Source organism: Marmota flaviventris, chromosome 3 (assembly GCF_047511675.1).
Source record: "Marmota flaviventris isolate mMarFla1 chromosome 3, mMarFla1.hap1, whole genome shotgun sequence".
In the NCBI taxonomy this organism is placed as follows: Eukaryota; Metazoa; Chordata; class Mammalia; order Rodentia; family Sciuridae; genus Marmota; species Marmota flaviventris.
Window position 1 is genome coordinate 159,849,090 of NC_092500.1, and position 23,864 is coordinate 159,872,953.

The 23,864-nt window shown below is 40.1% G+C and overlaps 1 protein-coding gene and 1 non-coding gene across 2 annotated transcripts in view; both read right to left on the bottom strand.

Annotated features, from left to right (window-relative positions):
• Positions 1-23,864, bottom strand: part of Cpe (carboxypeptidase E) — a 113,953-nt gene that overhangs the window by 75,721 nt on the left and 14,368 nt on the right. The window lies entirely within an intron of this gene.
• Trnaa-agc (transfer RNA alanine (anticodon AGC)) lies at positions 8,800-8,871 on the bottom strand. Its single transcript has one exon. It is a non-coding gene; the product is annotated as a tRNA-Ala (tRNA).

The window sequence follows — 23,864 nt, forward strand, 5'->3', positions numbered from 1 at the left end:
TAGAAAAGATTTTTAGTATCAATAAAAAATAAAATGCAATAGAAAAAGCTGGGGATGTAGATCAGTGGTAGAGTGTCCCTAGGTTCAAGTCCCCAGTACCACAAAAAGTAATGATAAAAATGAGAAAAGTCCAAGTAGGACCAGAACTCAGAGGGGAAGAAGATGCACGTAGTAAATTCAGTGCAGGGGTGAGCAAGGACCCATGAAGGGTCTCACAGGCATGCTAAGAAGTTTGGGTTTGGCTCTGGCTCTAAGTATACAAGTAAATAACAGGTTTTAAGCAGAACAACAACATAGATTTTATGTTTAAGAAAAATCATTCAGATTATAAGGGTGAGGTTGAGATGCCAGTAAATGAAGCATTAATCAAGGCAAGAGGTGAGGGAGATGAATCTAGAACTTCTTCAAAACATACAGCTTTAACCAAGGCAATTTAAAATTTTCAAAATATTTTTGTATTTGCTAATGCAAAGGGAACAACCCACTAAGCCTTCTTTGCAGTGTTAATCTTAAAATGAAGTCTGCAGTGACAGAGCTGACTGAATGAGATGGCCAGGCAGTGGTTACAAGCACAGGATCAGATTAAAAACAATGTGAGTTTGAATCCTGACTCCCCCATTCCCTGACTATGAACCTATGGGCAAGTGAGAGAGCTTCTCTCTGCCTCAGTCTCCTAATCTGTAAAAGAAAGATAATAACAGTACCTGGGCAGGGCGGGGTGGTGCACATGTGTAATCCCAGCAGCTTGGGAGGCCAAGGAAGGAGGATTTCGAGTTCAAAGCCAGCCTCGGCAATTTAGCAAGTCCCTAAGCAACTCAGCAAGACCCTGTCTCTAAATAAAATGCAAAAAAGGGTTGAGGAGGTGGCTCAGTGGTTAAGTGCCTGTGGGTTCAATTCCCCAGTACCAAAATAACAACAACAACAAAAGTAGCTGATTCATAGAGTTTATTGAGAGGATGTAATTAAATAACGCATGTTTTATTTATTCTCTTATCCAGCATCTAGCATTGTACCTGATGTATACTAAGCGCTTACTAATATTAGTATTTATTGAAAGAATATAAAGCAGTATGTAAATATAAGGTGTAAATATAACAGGCATTTAATATCTACAATTTTTCCACCACCAAGAAAACCGTATTTTCTAAAATCCATAGTCCACATAACTGTTCTTCTAAACATCAGGATAAGTTTACCTCTTTCTCTTTTGTTTCTTCTTCAACTTTTCCATAGTGTGCTTCACCCTTTCAAACAAAACCTCTTTTGATTAACGTATTTATAAACCCTAGCTTTTAGGCTGGCTGGGGTCCAAATGCTCTCTAAAAATACCTAATTCTGCGCTGCTTATAGACAGAGGCTGTTCCACTATAAAAGTCGTCCCTTGGGGGTAAAGTGTGACGCTTTTGAAAAACATCTTAGCTCAGCCAACGGTAGCAGCTCAGCAGCCATTTACTGTGGCCAAAACAGTTACCAATGATTACCAAAAAGATGGCGCCCTTGTGAATAGGAGTGCTTTCAGTTTCAAGAGATGATTTCAAAAATTTTAAAAATGACTATATAGGCACTACAGTATATGTGTAAGTATAATTTTTTGTACTCAAGCAATTACCTTGATTTTTGTGATGATATCAAAGATGTTTGCATATATCCAAACTCATCAATTTATACATATTAAATGTAGGCAATTTTTTTTTGTACATAAAATTTACCTCAGTAAAACTTTTAAAAAAAAGAAAGATAGTTTTCAATCTCTCGGAGGGATTAGACTCCAGCCCCCAGTTTTTCCCCATACTACTCTTCTGCCCACTTTTTCTGGTATAGGAAAGTTTTCTCCCTGAACCACCAGCAGCGGGTGTAGCATTTCATTTAGCAGAATTAGGATAGTAATAAGAACACATTTTTCTTTTTATTGCATTAATCATTTGAGTAAATTAATAAAAGCAGTTTGCATAGACCCTATATCCTGACCCATATCTAAAAACTCATGAGAAAACACCCTCAAGCACAACACAGGGTTTCTATATATACCAGAAAGAGTTAGCAGGCTGGGGTTGTGGTTCAGTGGTAGATCACTTACCTCCTATGTGTGAGGCACTGGATTCGATCCTCAGCACCACATAAAAAATTAACAAATAAATAAAATAAAGACATTATGTCCATCTACAACTAAAAAATAAAAATTAAAAAAAAAAATTTAAATAGTTAGAATTAAAATGGCCATACCCCAAAGAGCAGGGGAAGCTATTTCTCATTTTTCATTCAGTGGAAAATTTGAAGATGCATTCATTGATCAAAGTTGTTCTTGGCCAACCATTTAGCAATTTACATGGTACTGATTCAGCAATTGTGCACAATGTCAACTGTACCAGATGGTTGACAGTGAGCTCTGCAGAATAAGGTAAACTAAATAAAACAAGGGTTCAGGGAAAGAGTGGGAGAAGGGAAGATTGAAACAGAGAGAAGAGAGAGGGAGAAAGAAAGATAGAGAAGGAGAGATGAAGGGAAAAGTTCACAAAAAAAGTCCATTTTTAAGTAAACAAGTCCAGATAGTTCCTGTCCTGCTACTAAAAACTCCTTTTCCAATAATGCATTTTTGTTTTAATAATTTCTTTCCTCAGAGGAGAAAGAAAGGGGGAAAAATCTCTTTGGAGAAGAGAAAGAAGCCAACTCTCAGAAACAATGGGCTAGATTTTTATCTTAAGTTAAGACTGTGGTGGAAGTCTCCTAGATAATATTGAAATAATCACTTTCCGGCTTCCTTTGGGGTTGGAAAGAGATGCGGTATCCTCCATTCACCTCTCTCTGGCGCTGGGTTTATCTATAAGTGCAGCCAGGAAATTACCACTGACGTTCCCTGATCCAGCCTCTGCTGAATGTTGTCCTTAAGCCTCCTGTTTTGAAGTAGCCATAGCAAAGAAACCCCAAAGTGCATGAGCACGCGTGCATACACACACACACACACACACACACACACACACACCCTCCCTCCCTATCTCACTAAAATTAAGAGGCACAGTGACATCATAAGGGAAAAGAAAATTAATTTTGAGCTAGAAGTTCTCATCTCTAAGCTAACTTCAGGTTCTCAATTAGATCTTTGAAATATCTTCTCATAAATTATTCTACCTTCCATTTTTGGAAAGGAACAAACACAAAGACAAATATGGTTCCCTCTCTTTGTTATCCTTACTTTCTTTTTTTTTTTTAGATAAGCTAAAGTCTTATAAGTTTGCAGTTATTAAATGAAGTACTAATGAGTTTCTATTTCAAGACCTTCTTGCATGACAAGATTCTAAATGTGTAACAGAAATACATCACCATTAATAGCTGGTTCTTTGACAACAGAGAGACCTCTGGTCTCTCACTTACTCACCCAGCGTGACTATGATTTTTCTCCTTTGGACACAGCTATGAATAGAACCATTAATAATAAGGCTGCATGCAAAAGGAGTCTGTTCAAAGCTCTGCAAGTCAATGATTTAGTTTTTGACCTTGACCTTTTAAATTGAAATTGTTCTTCTCAGTAAGTCATTCATATAGTTTAAGACTAGCCCACTGGGCTGGGGTTGTGGCTCAGCAGTGGAGCGCTCCAGGGCCTGGGTTTGATCCTCAGCACCACATAAAAATAATAAATAAAATAAAAGTATTGCGTCCAACTACAACTAAAAAATAAAAATATATATTTTTTAAAAAAGACTAGCCCACTAAGATCTCTGATGGGGGAGGGAGGGTATTGACAGATAAAATGACTTCAGAAAGAGAACCCACCAGTTCACAATCTTAGATTCCATAAATCCAGTTAATTTGGGATCTGAAATGAAATTTTACATAATTCAACAATATGAAGGTCCCTGGGTAAACACAGCGTACAAAAAAACTATACTGTAAAATAGTTAATAAAAACTGGCCCATCCACGTTTATTCCAGGATGAGATCACCACAGTACTTAATAGTTTCTCAGAAAAGCATTAATATCCTGCTGTTATTGATATTTTCTTTACCAAGATTTCATAGAGTAGATTGAAAGACTCAGAGTTAAAAATAAATTATCAATTAAGCCCATTAAGTAATTTAATTCTCTCCACACAAGTGGCATCATTTCACTGGAGCTGACTATAGGATATAAGGGTAGCGAGAAGATTCTAACACACTTCACTCATATTACTTTCCTGCATTTGGAGTAACAATCTGGCTGTCCTCTCTGTACTTCTCACACTAGCCATTCTAGAATTACTAGTCACTGAAAAACAGCTGCTTAAACATATTTGTAATAAACAAAAGAAGGGACAGTTGCTCTTCTGTGATTTCATCATTCAGAGGAAAAGATATTATTCATAAACCAATTCATTTCCATAATGTCTCCTGCAGGAATATTTTCCCAGTCTATGTATACTTCACCCTTTGTAACTATTATTGACTTTATATTGTTTCCTCTACCACAACTGGAAGCTCTTTGAATATCATGAATGACACACACGGGAAACATCACAGTGTGCTACAGTGGCTCCAAGTGTGGTCCCTGAGCCAGCAGCATAAGCATCTCTGGGAACAGAACTTAGAAATGCAAAATCTCAGGACCCACCACAGATCTGAATCAAAAACTCTGGTGGTAGGGTGCCATCAATATTTGTTTTAACAGCCCTCCAAGGCTTTACCACAGGCTCTCAAGATTGAGAACCACTGGTATATTGCAACAAGTCTAGATATTGGAAGGAGATCTTTGGTTTTTAAGTTCCTATTGCACCACTTTTTAGCTGATGATGTTAAGCAAGCCATTTTTCTGCCTCTGAGTTGTCTCCCCTCACCTATGAAGTGGAGAGAAAACTAAAAAATGACTGACAATGAATAAATCCTCAATAAATGCTACTGTCTTTATATCTTTAATCCCTGGTATCTAGCTAACAATCTGAAAATACTTTACCTTCCATACCTGTTCACTTAAGTCAGCCAGTTGAACTGAATGGAATGAGAACAGACAAAACTCTCTGAAACCAAACTTTTAACTCATCTGAAAACACTATCGCTGCTAGACACAGGTAATGGGTACAAAGGAATCACATATAAAATAATGAGGGAATATGCTAGGTCAATAATCCTGTCTGCTTTGTCACATGGTGACCCTCCCATCATCTCCAAATTCCTGCCATATCTTTGTCACAATGGGAATTCCACTCTGTTACAAATAAATACCTCATCCATCTCCAAAATTCTGCCATACTCATTGGGAATAAGTATGGTACCCATTTAAACTTTAAACAGGGAGGGAGTTTGCATAAATCAAATTATCTGATAAGGGACTTGGTTCCAGAATATATAGGCAACACTTACAACTCAATAATAATAAGACAAATGGCCTCATTAATAATGAAGACATCTCTCCCAAGAAGGTAAACATAGGCCAGTAATAACATGAAATGATATTCAATATCTTTAGCCATCAAGGAAATACAGATCAAAACAATGAAATATCACCTCACACTCAGCTGCATGACTATAATCAAACTCACAGCAAATACCAAGCTGGTGAGAACATAGAGAAATTTGAACCTTCATACATTTTTGTTTTGTTCTTTTTTTCTGAGCTTAGGTCAAGTGTAAAAATTTTCATAGTTACTTTATACACTGTTGATAGGAATGTAAATGGTGTAGTCACTTTGAAAACAGTCTCACAGTTCTTGAAAATGCTAAACAAAGATTTACAATATAACCCAACAATTCAACTACTAGGTATATGCCAAAAAAGAAATAAAAACATATCCACACAAAACTTAACTCAAGAATGTTCCCAGCAGTATCATCCATAATAATTAAAAAGTAGAAACAGTCCAGATGTCCATCAACTGATGAATAAATAAATAGAATGTGGTATTTCCATATACTGGAATATTACTAGGCAATAGAAATGAAGTTCTAATACATGTTACAACATGGATGAACCTAGAAAACATTATGATAAATAAAAGAAGCCAGATAAAAAAGACGACATAGTGTGTATGATTCCGTTCTCATGAAATGTCTAGGATGGCACATCTATTAGGACAGAAAGTACTTTGGTTGCCTAAAGTTGATGGCGGAGGGTTGGGAGGATATAGAGCAATAATTAGTGACTGCTGTTTGGAATGGGGCTTCTTTTTAAGGCCATAAAAAAAATGTTCTAAAATTGGGGTGATGGTTGCACAATTCTGTGTATATACTCAAGAGCACTTAATTTTTAATCCTCTTTGTGAATTCTTATCTTGATAAAGTTGTAAAATTTAATAATAATAGGCTGGGGTTGTGGCTCAATGCTAGAGCACTTGCCTAGCATGTGTAAGGCACTGGGTTCGATCCCCAGAACCACATTAAAAAAACTAAATAAACAAAAGAAAGGTATTGTGTCCATCTACAACTAAAAATATTTTTTTAAAAAATAATAATAATAACAGGAAGAATTTTTTTCCAGCCATTAAAATAAAAGAGGCAAGTTTTAGGATGGAGATTGAGACAGTCCGACTCTGAAATCTCAGAGAAAACCATGAAGTCAGTTCAATTATATTGTCCTGGATTATAATGAAATCCCGAAAGAGGAGAAACAAAAGATGAGAACTAAATTAAAAACATGAATAACAAGAGACTTTCCACCTCCTCTTTTAATGTTGTTAGCAAGCCAGAAAAGCACATTCCCCACGGCATATGCTGCAATTTAAATCTGGTACAACAATTAAATCATTGTCACATTAATAGTAGTGGCAGGATTTTACAGCTGGACCTTAATGAGCATCTATTCCAGTTTCCAGGTTTTACAAAAACAGTATTTCCTCATCAGCATGTACATATTAGTTTTTATTTAATACAATGCTCGTAAATTGTTTTCTGGAAGATGTACTTCATTCCCTCAAGAGTGATTCTTTTATTTTGAATTTCTTACTCTGCTTTCTTTTCACACAGCAAGGCTTTCTTTGTTTTAATGGGAGATGGTGGTGGTTTTCCTACAATATACACACATCATAAACCAGACACCCTTCAGCTATTTCCTTTTAATAGCTTTCTCGGAGCTATAAAAGAACCAAGTAAAAATACTCTTCATGATCACCATGAACTTTCATCAATTCCCAGTATTGACTTCTTTAATCAGAGCTCAAATTTGGTGTGCCCACACTTGAGTACAGGACCAAATACCTCCCAGTGTCTGCTGGTTTCAAAGTGAGAAAAGGGGAACAAGAATGTGGCATTTCACTTTCCAGATTTCAAAACAATAATCTTATTCCAAAGGAAAAAAAAAATCTTAAGTATTATAAAAATGAAAATGGTTTTCCCCTTTCCATTTTTCAACTTGCCAAAGTTCTTAGGTTTTTGTACCGATTCTTCTTAGTAGGAGAATGAATCTTTCTGTGATATATTTGAAGTTTATATTTTAATTCACATGAGCCAGAGTCATCTGAAGCACAAACAGCCTTCAAGAGTGAATGATGCATCTCAAGAATTCTCAGGAACTCTGAGAATCATGAGGTGTTACAGATGGGACTAGTTGTTTTACAAAATTCATTCAAAGACGTAAAGAGGTAAAGGTCTAAGTGAAAACTGAGCAAATTGGGCTAAAAATGTTGCCACCATTATTATGAACACATCATCCTTTTCTATCATGAATATACTGACTCAAACTAAAAGTGGTGCCTGATCCGTAAAGATACTTTCATTGATTATTAAATGTCTTATTAACGAAAATTAATTCTAACTAAAGTAGAAAGAACTGACACAAAAAGTAAATAATCTATACATTTACTGATTTTTGTCTGTCTTTTCCATTGTTTCCTCTTCTTTCCATTGTTACCACTCTTCCAAGTCCTGATTGAATTATTCCAGCATCGATTTAACAGCCTCTTGGCTACTTCCCTGCCCCAACTTTTAATACATTTGGCTTAATATTCAAATAAATAATTTTACTCTAAGACCACTTTCCAAGAACCATTGGTACTTAGGAGCCCACAGAAGGCCCAGTTGCAGACCATTACGTCTAAACTCCTCTCGCCAGCTTTCGGGGGCTCATACGGGGTACCACCAAGTCTTTTCAAGAGCATCTTGTGTTCCCCTAAACAAACACTTTCTTCCACTCATATAGGCAAGTGTTTCACACCTCATCAATACAGGGAGTCATGGGAAGGTGTTACAGTTTGGAGACTAATAATAATCCCCTTGATTTATCAAGCGCATATTGTGTGCTATGAAATGTGCAAGGCTCATTACATATACTATTTTATCCCCACATAAACCTTATGGGACAGGTTTTATGATGTGATAGGATAGAAATTAAGCCACATAGAGAAGAGAGTAGATATTCTCCAAGACCTTTAGCTATTAAATGGCAGAGATGGCAACTTTTGTCTAAGACCGGAGGAAGAAAGCTATAACCTCATCCATCGATTAATCCATTTGGTGAAGTAATAGTTTGATGGACTACTGGGTGGTAACTGTAGGCAGGTGGGGCGTGACTGGAGGAAGTCACTGGGGATGTGCCCTTGGGGATTATATCTTTTCCCTGGCTTCTCTCTCTCTCTCTCTCTCTCTCTCTCTCTCTCTCTCCATTTCTGACTGCCATGAACTGAGCGTCTTTCCTTCAGCAGCACCTTCCACCATGCTGTTCTTCCTCACCTCAGGCCTAGAACCGTGAAGCTGGCCACCCATGGACTGACCTCTAAAACTGAGCCCAAGATAGACTCTCCTCCTCTAAACTATTCTTGTCAGGTATTTTGATCACAGTAACAAAAAGCTGACACATCATCCAAACTAGGGCAGTTTTTTGTTTGTTTGTTTATTTGGTTTTTGCAATACTGGGGATTGAACCCAGGACCCTCTACATGCTGGGTAAATGCTCTACCACTGAGCTACATCCCAGCCCTTCAAACCAGGACAGTTTGAGAGCTAAAGAGTATTCCATTTACTCCTTATCTCTATGTCTCACTCTTTCCTCTTAACCCTACTGAAGCTGCTTTACCACATGTCCTCAGTGACCGCAAACCAGCCCTGGAGTGAGTGACTTGTACCGATTCCTCCACTTCTTCAGCTTCCATGGCACCTGGCATTGTCCTAGGCCCACAGTTCTGCCTTGAGACTCTCTCTTTTTCCATGATTTCTTTGGCACTGATTTACATCACTGTCACTCTTTGTCTACTTCTCTGTGTCTTTTCATGCTTCTCTTAAAAAAAAAAAAATGCTGGTGCCTTCTAAGGAGGTGTCTCTTCCGGGAGACACCTTCTCCCTCGATCTCCCTACCATGGCAGTCTCATCCACAATCACCACTTTCACCTTCACCGGTCAGGCAAATGACTCCTAAATATTTTCCTCCATCTTTAAACTCTCCCCTGGAATGAATCTTCATTTCAAACCAAGGACCATACAGTGTCCTCCAGATGGGCAGTATATAACATCTCCTTAAACTTGCCAAAGGCATGCATTACCTTTTTTACAAGTTAGTGACTCATCTAAACCCTTAGTCTAGCATTTAAGGACATCCATGATGTAACCAAAGTCTATTAAACTTGTTTTTCCTCTACCTTCACAGCAAGCTCTATGCTCAAGGCATTCCAGTATTATTTTCTAAACATTATCTTAGGGCCACTCTTGGAAAGGATGGGCTTCTATTACTGATGAATACTGATGCTTCTCATAGAATCCCCCTCCCTCTTCAACTACACTGGCCAAGGCTCAGGCCAATCAGAGACCACTTCTTCCACAGAGGCTTCTAGCTGTCATTTTTAAGTATATCCTCCTCCATTCTTTAATCTCAGGCCTCACTTTGTATTTCTTGGTTTTATGGTACTCACCATCTTCTAGCTCAATTACTACATGCATGTGTCTGTCTTAACCTCCCTACATATTGGAAGCTCCTTAAAAAATGAATGTCTTTCAATCAAAGCACAACAGATATTTATTGTTCAAAATAATAGTTTCATTATTATAATAGGTACATTTCTCACCTTCACATATCCTTCTGAAAATCCATAATTTTTATCACTCTCAAATGTAAAAACTGACAACTGTTCATGCTCTGACATATTAAGCATTTTCAATAATCACTGTTTTTAAAAATCTTTCTATTTAAACATTACACAGTGTACACATGTACCAAAACATCTCATGTCACCTGTTGTAGCCAGGTTCTTCACTGCTGTGACCAAAAGACTTGACAAGAATGTTTTCAAAGGAGGAAAGGTTTATTGGGGGCTCAGTTTCAGAGGTCTCAGTCCATAGATGCCCAACTCCACTGCTCTAGGCCAGAAGTGAGGAAGACTATCGTGGCAGAAGAGCATGGTAAAGGAAAGCAGTTCAGAACACTGCCCCACGAAGCAGAAAGAGAACTGTGCTCACCAGGGATGTCCTCCAATGACCCACCTCCTCCAGCCACATCTTACCTGCCTACAGTTACCACCCAGTTAATCCCTCTAAGGGGATGAATGCACTGATTAGGTTAAGACTCTCATAACCTGATCATTTTCCCTCTAGACCTTCTTGCATTGTCTCACACATGAGTTTTCGGAGACACCTCATATCTAAACCATAACATTACCATAACATAGCCATACCATTAATATATGATCATTATGTTTTATGTATCCATTAGAAATAAATTCAAATATACACTTATACATATAACAATTTGGTTTATGGATATCTAATGTGAGAGAACAATCTATCAAGTGAAATAATCTGCAGGTACATCAAGATTAACAATGATGATGTAGTGCAGTGTATTTAGTCAATTAAATTTTGTATCATAAGGCTGGGGTTGCGGCTCAGTGGTAGAGCACTTGCCTAGCATGCATGAGGCACTGGGTTGAATTTCCAGCACCATATAAAAAAACTAAATAAACAAAATTTTGTAACATAAATAAACTCAATAGTAAAGTCCTTTAATTCCTAATGTCAAAGCCTAGAATCGTGAATTGATTGGCTATAATTATGATTTTAAGTGAAATTTCTTAGTCATTGCTTGGTTAAAACACCTAATGCCTGCAAAAGCTATGTTTGACACCTTAATGTTACCTGGCATTCTAACAGAACTGTACCTTTAAATGCAGCTGATGACAGATGGTCTGTTCAATTAAAAAAAAAAAAAAGCAGGAGCCAACATATAAATTCAACAAGCAAGTTCACAGATACTCAACCAATGAAATCAATCGGCAGTTGCTAAGCTGTTTTATCACCATGGCAACACTACTTCAGAAGAAATATTGAATTTTCAAGACAAATGAGCCACCCATCTTAAAATTTCAGATCTCTCAAGCTATAATGATCAGGTACTTTAGGTGAAATAACTGCTTATATTTTTTCACTGACCTCAAATTAGGGACATCTTAAAAAGTCATTTGCCCTTCCAGTCTCACTTTCTAGTTTTCTTGATTTCCCAAACATATTCTATTTAAAGATGTGTCTGTATTTGTATCTGCAGATACTTGTAAGCTAATGGTCCTAAATATAAAGCCAAATGTAAATGTCTTAGAAATTTTCACTGACACACACTCTGGTTTTTTCCTGATATTACATCTGATTTGAATGAGCAATCAATGAAATAAATAACACACAAAGAGTAGGATCATATTGTTACCAGCCTCCAAGCTACTAATAAAAATGTTCAAAATAACAATTAAATATTATTTGTGATACAGCTTCATTTATTTGTTGACAAGATAATTTGTCCCATAAAAGAATAATGATCTTGTTTTACCTGATGAAGATGCAGAGAACCTGAGAAATACTGTTTGGAAATATATTCTAGAATCAAGATAACGTGGGAGATTGATGAAGGGTATTAAGTTACAGTTAGAATTAAGAAATTCTGGTACACTAGTGAACAGTAGGGTGGCTACACATAGCAGTAATGTACATTTAAACAGTAGAATAAAGGATTTTGAATGACTTCACCATAAAATAATAAATAGTTAAGAAGACAGATTTAACTTGATCGAAAGATTACGCAATGTCTTCATGAACCAAAATATCACACGGTACCCCATAAATATCTACAGTTTCATGTTTTTATGTATGTTAACTTTTAATTTAAAACCAAAGGCAAGCCAGGCACCGTGGTACACACCTGTAATCCCAGCAGCTCGGGAGGCTGAGGCAGGAGGATCATGAGTTCAAAGCCAGCCTCGGCAGAAACAAGTTGCTAAGCAACTCAGCGAGACTCTGTCTCTAAATAAAATATAAAACAGGGCTGGGGATGTGACTCAGTAGTTAAGTGCCCCTGAGTTCAGTCCCCAGTACCACAAAAAAAAAAAGAAAAGTCAAGATGGTTGGGTAGAAAGGATGTTGACTTTAAAAGCATCGAGAGAGGCTGTCTAGGAAGACAGGAGCAGCGCCCCCTCAAGTCACATGTCATGAAGGAAAATTTCCCTGAAAGGGGAAGGGAGGACAGAAGTGTTTTAGGCAGCTTTTTTGCTGCTGTGACTAAAGGACCTGACCAGAACAACTGTAGAGGAGGAAAAGTTTATTCGAGGGCTCACAGTTTCAGAGTTCTCAATCCACAGACAGCAGCTCCATTCCTCAGGGCTCCGGGTGAGAGTACACCTCACGGCAGAAGAGTGTGGTGGAGGGAAGCGGTTCATGATGATCAGAAGGCAGGGAAAGAGAGACTCCACTTGCCAGATACAAATATATACCCTAAAGCCACGCCCCCTATGCCCCACCTCCTCCAGCCACACCCCACCTGCCTTCAGTCCCCACTCAATTAATCCCATCAGGTACTTAATTACTGATGGGGTTAAGGCTCTCACAACCCAATCCTTTCCCCTCTGAACCTCTCACGTTGTCTCACACTTGAGCTTTTGGGGGCCCCTCACATCCAAACCATAAGAAGTGTTAGGTGCAGGGCAGGCTGAACTAAGTTGTGTGCAGGGCAGGCTGAACAAATGTTAGCTGCAGGATGACCCACGCGCTCCAACCCTCCTCTGTCTGGTCCTTTATCACCTGTTTGCATCAAGTCTGAACTCAACCCACTCAAGGCTGAATACTCAACCCCCCTTGTGCCAACAAGGCAGCTTGCAGACCCAGAGACCCCATTAGATTTGGGCTATAAAAACTCCCTCCTGCCGAGCCCCTCTCTCTTGCTCCCTCTCTTGCTTTCACTCTCCCTTGCTCTTTCTTCTCTCTCTCTCTCTCTCTCTCTCTCTCTCTCTCTCTCTCTCTCTTTTCTCCTCTGTTGCACTACTGCAATAAAGATCTCTTGGTCACTCCGAGTGTTGTGGTCACTTTCCTTTCATTGGTGCCGAAACCTGGGAAGAGGGTTAAAACCCACTTTTGGGTCCCTCTTCCTTCGGAAGTGCCACTCACCGGACGGCCTGAACCCATTTTCTCGACCGCCAGAACTCCATCCACCACCGGCCTCGATTGGCGAGTTTCCCCTTCCTGGAGCCCTAAACCCAGTGGTGGTGTCAGGAGGATTTGACCGTGGATTGTCCGGCAAACCTCTTTGCCCACCTGCGCGGAGGAAAGCACCCCACCACAGCCTTCAAGACCATGGTGGCCCTCAGGGACTCCTTCCTTGGGCAGATTAGACTACTGGGTTCAAAATTATTCCCTTCCCTTCCCAGCCGGTAGTTTCCCAGCATAGGCTTTGTAGGTCTCCCTCGGAGGACTGTGCAACCTCCGGGGACACACAACAGAGAACTGAACATCACCCCACCCAGACCTTCACGGTCTCCGTGGCTCATAGTCCTAGTCCTCGCACCTTCAAGACTCGGCCGCTAGAGAGACACTTCCCCTCCTCTTCCTCCCTCTTCTCCTGCCTCTCTCTCTCCCCTCTTTCCGTCCCTGAGAGTCTCCAGCCTCTCCAGGAGAGGCCTCGACCAAGGTCTCCCAGGGCTCCGGCCCTGTCCAGGAGGGGAGGCTCGGCTGTCAGGATTCGGTGACGACCAATCTCTGCAGCTCAAACCTGCCACTAGGCACTCCTGATTTTTGGCTCTAGAGGGGACGCCCCTTTTGCCAATAAATCAGTTTCCTCCTTCTCTCTTATACTGCCTTTACGTCTCCTTCCCTCTCCCTTATACTGCGTTTGCGACATGGGTAATGCTCCTCTCTACTGGTCGACTCTCCCCTACAATGCCTCTTGGATAACCTCAAAACCCTCTCCTTGCCACCAGACATCAAACCCCCAAAACTGATCAAATACAGCACCCAGGCCTGGCCCACTTATCCCCTAGACAACCAAAGCAAATGGCCCCCTTTTGGGTCTCTGAATCCCCCCATTCTAAGGGATCTCTACAACTACTGTGAGCATTTGAAAAAAATGGGTAAACATCCCTTATGTCCAAGCTTTCTTCTTGCTTGTGCTCTCTGCACCTCTTGCAAACCTCTACAAATTTTTCTAGCTTGCAAACCAACCCCCACAACCACCGATCCCCAATCTTCTCCTCCTCCAGACTCATCCACTACTTTTGACCCTGCTGATGAACCTCCACCCTATCGCCCGGCTCCAATAAGTCCTCACCCTCAACCTTCTGTCCCAGCCCCTCCACTGTCTCGCCCACCTCAATAACCTGCTTTCTCCCCTCCAATTACTAGATCAAAAACCCAAACCACCGCCCTTCCTCAAACCATTGCCCCCTTACTGAGGTAGCAGGTACTGAGGTACCCCTCCACCCACTCACTCCTCTCTTCTCCTGTCAGTACCCACACCAGATCCCACCAGGTCCTCTTACCAGCTAACCCAAAGCTCAAACTAGCTGAGGAGGGCCCTCAGACCCCTATCCAAGATCTGGTGAAAATGGCCTTTAAAGTTGCTTTGTAATCACTGAAAACAGGTTACTAAGAATTTAAAGTCCCTTATAGGCTTTTGGGGATATTCACTCCTGTCTTCCCCTCTGCTCTACCTGTTCTGCTACTCAAGTTTTCCTTGCTAGGGAAAATCCCAAACCCCTTTCCCATTATTCTTTTACATCTTCTTCCTCATTCTCAGATCCATCGGAGCTGCTCTCAGCCCCGCCTTCCCGTCTTCCCCCTCCCTACCCGGCCCACAGAAAAGTCTTCTCCAGAATTCTTCACCATGGCTGATTTTAGGACTGTCAGCAAAGAGTCCCTACAGAAAAGTTTAATGTAGATAAACTTCCTATTTTCATGTTGCCCTGTTTTACTTGGTCACTTGCTGGAAAAATCAGCACTCCAAAAGCTAGACACACCCTTACTAGTTTTTCACAAAATATGTAGACAAGGTCTCTGGCCTTGAGCTGGGCTTCACAATGATGACTACATTTCTAAGATAAAGAAGTTACCAACTGGGCTCCATGGTAACAGCTGGCAGGGGGAGGAAAGAAAGGGGAGAAAAAGCTCTCCCCTTCTCAGGTGTCCTTGAAGGGTTAACTTGCCCAGAACAGAGGGAAAAAAAAAAAAAAAACTGTTTTTTGTGAACTTCTGCAGACTGTGAACTTCTGAGCCCCATCCCTTACATGCTGGGTGCAAAATTCTGAAACTACCTAAATTTGGGGTTCAGGGGATTAATTGATTACAGCAGAAGCTGTGCCCTCTGAATCTGACTGCAACCAAATAAAACTGTTTCCCTACCTTCGGTGCTATCTTAGGTGCCTTGTCTTGTCCGTCCCTACAACAGTATAATTCTATACACTTAAACATTGCTTATGTTTTCAGAAATGGTCAACAGATGTGATTAACTGTGTACTGCAAATAATATTAAATATTATTAAAATGGAATAACTTGCCTAAATTCAGAAATTTACACGGATTGTTTCAAAATGTGAATAAAGAAGGAGTTAACAGGTGGGAAAGAGAAATTAGAAGGTTCTAGGTATGGATTTAATAGAAGGAAAATGTGTTTCTGGATAAGACAGTCTATGTGATTAAGTAAATAAGAGGGTTTAAGCAAGTGATAAAGAAGGTCTGTGTAAGTTAGTTATATATGTAAGTTTTTTGAGCAAGTATCTTGAAGGAATTAAGCATTATCAACTATGGTTAAACAACAACTGTTATTTTGCAATATTGTGATATGTTATTCTTTAAGAGCTAAACTTGATTAATACAAAAACATCAATGTAAAGGTGGTACTATTACTCTTCTTTATATATTAAATGTGTTCATATTTTCCAGGCATAAAAGTCATTAAGATAGAAGCTTTAAAAAAATATTATATCAAACTGATGTTCTCCAAAAGGTTGCATGGTAATTTTAGGCTAATAAAAATAACATATTGGAGATTTATTTATATCATTTAATGTTCTATAACTGGACCTCTTATCAATAAGATTAATATAAAGTTCTATAAACTGGGGTACAATTTAAATGTAATATCATATTGTGTTAGCTAGTATTCATGTGACATCAGGCAACAATATATGTAAATTTTATAAAATGATATTTAAGAAACAAAAATCAACTTCAATACTAGAACACTTTACCTAAGATTTCCCCGCCTTACCTGAGATAAGGCTGTGCCTCCCATCTTACTACATGTCAGAATGACTCCAAAGTAGGCCAGACTTCAGCTAAAGTCCAGTACTTTTAATTTAAGGTGAAACTGACTTTGCTGGATGTTTAAGATCAAGACTTAAAGTTAAATTAAAATGGCCAAGAAAACCAATATTTGGCTCTGGCCCTCTGAGTCAGTCTGAATCTAGGGAACAGGGAACTTCTCTAAAGAGCTTTGCAACTCTGGGCCACATAACCTCCTCATCAGGGAGATTAATGAGACCATTGGAGAATGAAAAGCCTGTCAATAGGAGGGTCATTGGAGACAGGAGACATCCCTGATGCTTCCAAGGGAAGCCACATGGTCAAGCAAGACCTGGACCCATCCTAGCGCAAATGGCACTAGCAAAACTAAGAAGCTGCTCTCAAGTTCCCCCACAAATGACCCCTATGGGAACTCGGCTGACTCTTAACAATAGATAGAAACAAAGTCAATTTTGACCAGCTTGATCTTAAACACCTACCAAAAACAGTTAAGCCAAAACACAGTCATTCCTGGGAGTAATGAAGGACAAGAACAGCTAGAAAAGAGGAGACAGCAGCTAGGCCAACAGTCTCCGTGGGGAATGTTCAGTCAAGTATGGCCTTGGCTCCTCTCCCTCGCAGGACCACTATTAGTCCTCTTAATGTTTCTCCTAATAGGACCACATCTGTTAAATTGCCTACAGAAGTTCCTGCAAGATCAGATACACAAATTCACCAACCAATCAGTCAATCAACTACTTCTTTAAGACTACCAGCCCTGATGCCCAAGACACGCCCAAGGAATTGACTCATGACCAACTCCTCCAGCTCCAGAGACCCTGCCCCCACATAAAACCCTCTCTAACCTCTTTCCCATATTTTACAACCCCTCTTTCACTTCCTAGGAATGAGAACTACTCTCCAGCAGATCCACTCTGCTTGCTCTGTCTGTTCTACAGTATCACCACAAGGAAGTATCAAACCTAAACTCCCCACACATCAGATGCGGAGCCACCAGCCAGACCGAAGACTGGTAGATCAACTTCACTCACATGCCTAGGCACAAAAAGCTTCGCTACCTACTTACTTTGGCTGATACTTTTTCAGGTTGGATAGCTGCCTTCCCTACATCCAGGGAAATTGCTGACACCGTTGCCTCCATCCTCATTCCCAGGTTCGAACTTCCTGCCTCCATCCAGTCAGACAACAGTCCAGCCTTCACTTTTCAGGTTTTTTCAACTAGTCTCCAAAGGCCTCAACATCACTTGGAGGCTCCACATGCCCCACCAACCCCAATCCTGGAGTAAAGTTGAGAGGCCTAACGTCATTCTCAAGAGTCATCTCACTAAACTTGCTATTGAACTTAGGCTCTCCTGACCCAGTCTCCTGCTGTTGGCCCTCACCTGAATTCAGGCAGCCCCAAGGGCCCCCTCAGGCCTTAGCCCCTTTGAGCAACTCTATGGGTGCCCTTTCTTAATCAACCAAAGCTTTCCAATCACTCCTCCTCCCCTTGTGTCCTACCTGCCTAATCTCACACTTCTACGCAAACTCCTAAGGGAACATGCAGACGGGTGCCTTCCTGTGCCATTCATTGCCTCAATCCCAGCATAACCACAAACTGAACTGGACTATCTTCAACTGAGTAACTCAGTCTTACCTCAGGAACTGCATCCTCAGTCGTTGGAACCTCATTGGATGGGACCCCATACAGTCATATTTACTACCCCAATGGTGACCAAGCATTTAGCACTCCCCCTGGTACCATGTCTCCTGCCTTACAAAGGCACCTGTTCCAAATGTCCATTCCTGGACTTCCACCACGCCCACCAAACTCAAAATTTCTCACCAACCCTCTTCTTTTACTAATCATTAATCTCTCTCAAGTTTCTATCCCAACCACAGATGGTGCTTTAACATCCAAGCAACTTGGCACCAGGATGACACCACTCACTCTCAGTTTATGGGTCAAGGCAATTACCCTTCCACTGGCTGCAATTGGGCTGTCACCCTTAACATTACTGAATTCAACCAAGCCACCTCCGATACTTCCTAGAGTCCCTACGACAGGACCAATGGCTGATGCCAATGATCTCTCTGCTCAGAAATGGTTTGATGCCGTTGACAACCTATGGCTTCAAGGAACCTTTATGGACTTTGCCCCTTCCAAAATAACTGTCTATAGCCACTGGGTGTTATTTCTGGCTGCCCTGGTGTTCCCAGACCTGTCCCCCCACATTCCTCCACTTTCCCTCCTAGGTCCCACGCCGCCCACCATCAAGCAGGAAGTAGCCAGACAATTTTACACCGCCCCCATGTCGCCTAGAAAAACAAAAAAGGAGGAATGTTAGGTGCAGGACAGGCTGAACTAAGTTGTGTGCAGGGCAGGCTGAACAAATGTTAGCTGCAGGATAACCCACGCGCTCAAAACCCCCTCCGTCTGGTCCTTTATCACCTGTTTGCATCAAGTCTGAGCACTCAACCCACTCAAGGATGAACACTCAACCCCCGGCTCAAGGCTGAACACTTAACCCCTCTTGTGCCAACAAGGCAGCTTGCAGACCCAGAGACCCCATTAGATTTGGGCTATAAAAACTCCCTCCTGCCAAGCCCCTCTCTCTTGCTCTTGCTCTCTTGCTCTTGCTATCTCTGTCTCCCTCTATTGCTTTTGCTCTCCCTTGCTCTCTCTTTCTTCTCTCGCTCTCTCTCTTTCTCTCTCTCTCTCTTTTCTCCTCTTTTGCACTGCTGCAATAAAGATCTCCTGGTCTCTCCAAGTGCTGTGGTCACTTTCCTTTCAAGAAGGAAGAGAGGAGCCAACCTCAGAGGCAAAAAGAGAGAGCAAGGAGGTGTCTAACATACTGATCCCATGAATTTACTTAAGGGTAGCTATGTATCCACATATTCCACTCTTGGCTTGGCCACTTGGTTTTTCCACAGGTTTACCCATCTGTGATTTCAAACAAATCAATCTTTCTGTGCTTCAGTTTCTCAATATTTTTAGAATGGGGATAATAATCAGGGTTATGAGGCTGAGTTAAGATTTTAAAGAGTGCTTGGTACACAGTAAGCATTACCTAAGTAAAAACAAAAATATGAAGTGAATTCATATTTGCTTTGCAACATTATATGACTATTTAATCTTGAAGCTTTACTTTCTTTGTTTTCTAACTTACACTATGTTTTAATGATTTTGTTTCCAGTTGGCTTCATTTTCTCCTTTTATTTCAAATGTTTTATTTTGGTCTGCCATAATCTTTTTAGCCAGCTTCATTATGTTACTTTCTTATCTGATATTTACAAAATTCAATAGGTCACTTTTTAAGAGCTTTCTCAGATCCAGGTTGTAGGAGATACACAGAGACTCCAGGCCACAAACCACAGTGGGTCTGAAACCAGCAAGAACTTGTTCAGGGATGTGGTGTAATGTATTCCCAAGGGACCAACAGCCCTACTGTGCCAAGAACAAATTTGATGATCTGAATTGCATTTTTTCATAAAAAGTCTGCTAAACTTGAAATTTCCAAGTTTCACAGCACACACAGTTTCTCCTTTGGAGGAAGGAAAAAAAAAAGCAAATGGAACATCTTTAGGGAAACTCCTTTTTGTAAGAAAAAAAGTTGCAGCAATGGTCTTAACTGCGTGGATAGAAGTCAGTCTAGTTTTCATTTACTTCAGAGAAGGGAAGTCTGGTATGGTGGCACATGCCTATAATTAGTGCTACTCAGGAGGCTGACACAGGAGAATCCCAAGTTCAGACCATCCTGGGAAATTTAGTGACACTCCTGTCTCAAAGTAAAAAATAAAAAAGGCTGAGGATATAGCTCAGTGATGGAAGAGCTGGTGTTCCATCCCCAGTACCAAAAGGAACAAAGAGAAGGTAAGATTCTTCATTTTAGAATTAGCATAGCCTCACCCCATAGGTGCAAGATTGGGTTCAAAACCATTTCAATGTAAGTTTATTAAATAATCCCACTTCTGAAGTATTTGGGGCATCTACAAGTCTTACATGTAGCCAGTGAGCATTCTCTAAAGGTTAAAAAAAAAATTCCCCAACAGTCCTATACAATTCTCTACATGTGAATTAACATATAAACACCTTTGAACTACTTATAATGCACAGAATTTCTAATTTCAAGTTTTACCCTATGCTGACTTTAGTTTCTAGGCTGAATATAGATTTAATAGGAAGCAAGAAACAAGATCAAAGTTAGTCCACATTCCTTTCATTCAAATCAAGTTTTATGAGAATGTGGAGGTGGACCCTAAAAAGTTATTATTTTTATTGGTGTGTCAAAGAAATAGATGCTGATAAAATGGACCAACCAAGTCATGACCAATGTTGTTCATTGACCCTCAATATACATAGAACTCTCCTTCACCTTTTCTTCCTAATCCCACGTGTGATTAGGCTCTGGGCCCCCTCCCTTATTGACACTCTTGTTATGACTACACACAGATCAAATGAGGGAGTAAAGCAACAGTGCAAGGGATCCAGACCAATACTCCCACCAGAAATAATATGACAATCAAACAGAAAGTTATTTCATCCCAAATCAGCTGTAAAATTGTCTCAAGTTTTTTCATTGCCTTATTAGCTCCTTGCCTGATGATAGGTGTACGCACCCTCTCACCAAAACATCAGCCCGAATACATTGGAATATTCTACTTACTCATATACTGACTATAAATTTCCAACAGAATTTATCATCTAATCCATCTGGTAGAATTTCTCACGGGGCAAAAATCAAAACAAAAATTTCACTTATATGTATTTCATATGTATTCTTAAATGCTTCCAATAATGCACACTATTTCTGTATAATAATTTAAGGAGAGCCTCTATTCCAAATACAGTTCTTATCTTAATATGTGCCATTTATTAAATATACAATATATCAATAATTCTTATAGCATTTTCATGAGTTTTATATAACAGTCTCAAATATGGAATAACATCCTTTGAGAAAATGTGTGCTGATTTTTGGCTTGGAAAACATTCTCAACAAATACATGATTCCCTATTTAGCACAAATGACTTTCTACACATTGACATTTATGGAGACGTAGGAACAGGTCAGCACAGGTACTATTTTTTTAAAAGGAAACCTCACCCAATTTTGGTTATTTATATTCTCCGCTCTAACCTCCAACCACACAACCCATGATTCATTCTGCAGGGGATGCACACAAACCTGGAGTTACCCTTACAAACCACAATGCCCTCCTCAGAGGGTCTCTCCCAGTTCATATTCTCCCCGGGGCGAGGATTCCAGGTTGGAATACATAACAGGAACCTTCACTTAGAGTTAAGTCAGATGGGAGATGCCTGGCTTCTATCCTCCCACCCTGAATTACTTTCATATAATTCTTTCTAGAATCTACTGTGGCATAGTTCTCATAATTGTATGGTAATTTCTGTCCTCCCATGGACAGTCTTAGCTTTTCCCCATGACTATCTTTCTCTTTTCATTTTTGTTTTTGTTTTTTATTGGAGATCGAGCCCAGGGCCTTGTGCACGCTAAGCACATGCTCAGCCACCGAGCCACACCCCCAGCCCTTACCAGTGCCTATTCTGAAGCAAGATTGAGTCCTTCATCCTACACCACCACCACCCCTCACCCTGTAATCTTCTCCACAAAACATGATGGAGCCTGGTACATTCTGCTGATGCTCCCATCCAACATTTCTGTTATCCCACAGTTTCCCTTGAGTCCCCATCCCTTAAGTCTTTCTCTTCCTCTGTGACTCCCCACAGCCTCTCTTTTCATTCTATTTAGCTAATTCCTTAGCCCTGAAGGCCCAGCCCTCCAAAGAGTTCATCAGAGCCATCTTCCAACAAAAGCTTGTTTCTTCCTAGAGAGTTGATTTTGCTGCCAAGAAAAATAACATTTTCTTCGGGTGCTCATGGTACGCGAGAGTGATTTATTTCCATCCTTTCCTGACTTTTCACTACCCCAGGCCCTGGTCCATCCCACTCTGGTACAACCGTCGCCATCCACAGCACACAGGTCAGGAAGCTCTGCTCTAAGGAATGGAAAACATACTGATAAGTTACATTCCAGTAAACTCTCTCCGACGGGTCCACACAAACAGTTCACAGCCACGTCAGAAACATTTGTGTTCACTCCCCTCTGTGTACATCATGGTAGGACATGCTCTAAAAACAATACCCAACCGAACACCAGGAAATGAGTTCCAGGGACCCTAGGCTTCCCAACCTCGTGCAGGTCATTGAATCTCTCTCTGAAGCTCAGTTTAATCATCTATAAAATGAGAGTATTCCTTTCAGCTAGGAAAAAAAAATCTATAATTCTAATGTTTCACAATTCTATGGAACACTAATGAAGATTGGTTTCGACATTAGGAGTGATTCAAAATAAATTGACCCTAATCAAAAACCTATAATTGGAAAAATTAGTTAAATACTAAATATTTCCACACAGTGAATTTCTCTCCCCAAAGCATCTGACAAACTATATGATCATTATTCAAGTGATAGACAAATGCAGCTGGATGGATGCTCTAAAGCAGCTGCCAATTCGCAGAGAAAAGCTGTGGGCTGGATTTTCCTCCAGAAACTCAACTACTTCACTTTCCTTGTTGTTCTTTTTGTTTGTTTGTTTGTTTTGGTTGTCATTGTTGTTTTGTGTTTGTTGCTATGTTATTCAGACTGGCCTTGAACTTCTGGGCCCAAGTGATCTTCCTTACCTCAGCCTTCCAAGTCAAGAAGCGCAAACCACAGCACCCAGCACCCAGCACTAAACATCGTGCTTTAATTGCATAGTTGAAACAGAACACAAATTGAGCATCTTTTTACTCCGTGACTTACTAAGGAGTCTTCAATAATAACTACCTAGGAAATAATATTGGTAACCAATTATTGCTTACTATACTACAATATATATTTAATATAATTATGTTTATAATTATATACTATAATATAGAAAAATAATGTGTAACATAATCATATTTTAGTATGTTCTTTATTTGAATATGTATAAATAAAATATTGATTTACTCTCTATCCCAAATAGTTTTACTATCCTGATGAGGGAAATTGACCCCCAAAGGACAACAACCCCAACATTTTATTCTCACATTAATGGAATGTAATTAGCTGGTATAATCTGTTTTGAACACTTATATGTCACCACGTTGAGGACAATGAAGAAAAACACACAAGAATCATTAATGGTCTTTTACTGGCAGAATGAACTTCTCTTTTACTTTACAGATTTTATTCACCTTTCAAGTCCTACTCAAATCCCCAGCTCCTTTTGAAAGACCTACTTTCTCTCTCCCTCTCCCTCTCCCTCTCCCTCTCCCTCTCCTCTCTCTCTCAACTCCAGTAGAAAAAAATTCAATACCTCCCTACTAGGTACTTGGTAAAACACTGCTGCCTGTTTCTCCTTTTTGAAACATGTCTTCAATTTACAGAATGTCACTCATGC